General features: G+C 39.9%; 1 pseudogene; it reads right to left on the bottom strand.

The window, feature by feature from the left end:
• Nucleotides 1–615: 615 nt before the first annotated feature.
• Nucleotides 616–1,161, bottom strand: LOC149180409 (mitochondrial uncoupling protein 5 pseudogene; annotated as a pseudogene).
• Between the last annotated feature and the right edge of the window lie 342 nt (nucleotides 1,162–1,503).

The raw sequence follows: 1,503 nt of genomic DNA, 5'->3' as shown, positions 1-1,503 counted from the left end.
GTCTACAAATGGGAAAACTGAACTCAGTGATCCCTAGCATATGAAAGTATCGTACATGACTGCGTTCTGGAATGGATGGATATCCCAGTAAGTGGGATATACAAAATAGTGAGCCAAACGCCATAAGCATAAGCATCAGTTAAATGCTTACACTTTCATTGGATCACCATGAAATGTACTATACATGCTGGTTGGTGGAGTTATGTGGACTTTTCTGCCCACCTCTTACCTCTTATCATTCCAAGTTGGTGGATTATCATATGTTCAATATCTTTTTCCAACCCACCTCTAAAAATGAAAGTTTGCCCGACATATTCAAACAAGTTGAGACATACATCCTATCTTGGAGAAACGCTTAGGCCATCCCAATTTTGTCCAACAAGGGTTAGGCGGGCATACCTCGTTTGTCTCCTGAATGTTCGATACTAGCCGAAGAATGTTTGGAGAGCATATATTTACATCCCGGGTTCCTGCACCATTCTTTCGGTATGGTTGGCGTGGTAATTTATTGGCCAAATGAAGGCCCACGACCACTTGAAGGATCCATAGGCAGAAGGATGGAAAAGGCTTCCTTCTAATCCAGGATCTCCCTTCCAGCGATGGATCAAGCTCCCCTTAACTTAGTGAAAGTGAAATTAGAATGTAAATATCAGAATCCTTAGAAATCTTCCTAACTTGCTCTAAAGTGACGAAAAGAAGGATGGTAAAAGGACGGTGTCTCGTCATAGTGGGAAAAAATCCCTTGTAAAGAGAGATAGGACCTTATGCTTTTATGGTCTTCATGGAATAATCCAGGGCTTCAAAATAAGGTGTCGGTTGTCTTAATTTGGGGTTCATATTCATAATTCAAGTCTTGATAACATCCATGGGATTTGAAGCCACAGTAGCCACAAACTTTGCACTGAAGGTAGCTATTACATGAATACCCAGACCATCCTTCATAATGTCATGGGTGATGATGGTCTCCTTGATATGATCATAGAAGGTCAGTTACAAGTCTATCACGATCATGGCCCTTTGGAATGTTAAGGATGACCCTGTCTAGAGTGAAGCGATACCCTCTTGTCAAACAATGCAGCCGATGGTGTCAGAAATGCTCGTGTAGTTATGCCTCTGGGAAACTGGGAGGCTCCCATCAGTTTGCATTCTAACCATTTCCATATTTGTAGGAATGTGTTAATCTCTAAACAAAAAAATAAAATAAAACTAATATTCCTTGGTAACTTCGCGCATAGCTATAAGGAAATAATATAATACATTATCAATACATATGAAACTGAAACACTACATACTCATATTTGGTATTCAATAAAAATACCTCTCTGTACATCTCTTTATCGTCGAAGGATTCCATGAACTCTACAATATGCAAACACGATGCCCATTCAAACACCGAAACCAAATCAAAGTTAAGTTTCTCCTTAGAAATCACCTCTTGAGTATGAAAATGTTCGTTTGATCCTCAACTCCTCTCCTCCACGTAGAGATACATTTTTCACTCCC

Source organism: Pinus tabuliformis, chromosome 3_2, assembly GCF_031772625.1.
Source record: "Pinus tabuliformis cultivar Carrire ecotype Pingquan chromosome 3_2, CPIR1, whole genome shotgun sequence".
Taxonomy (NCBI): Eukaryota; Viridiplantae; Streptophyta; class Pinopsida; order Pinales; family Pinaceae; genus Pinus; species Pinus tabuliformis.
This window is presented reverse-complemented; position numbering and strand designations above follow the sequence as displayed.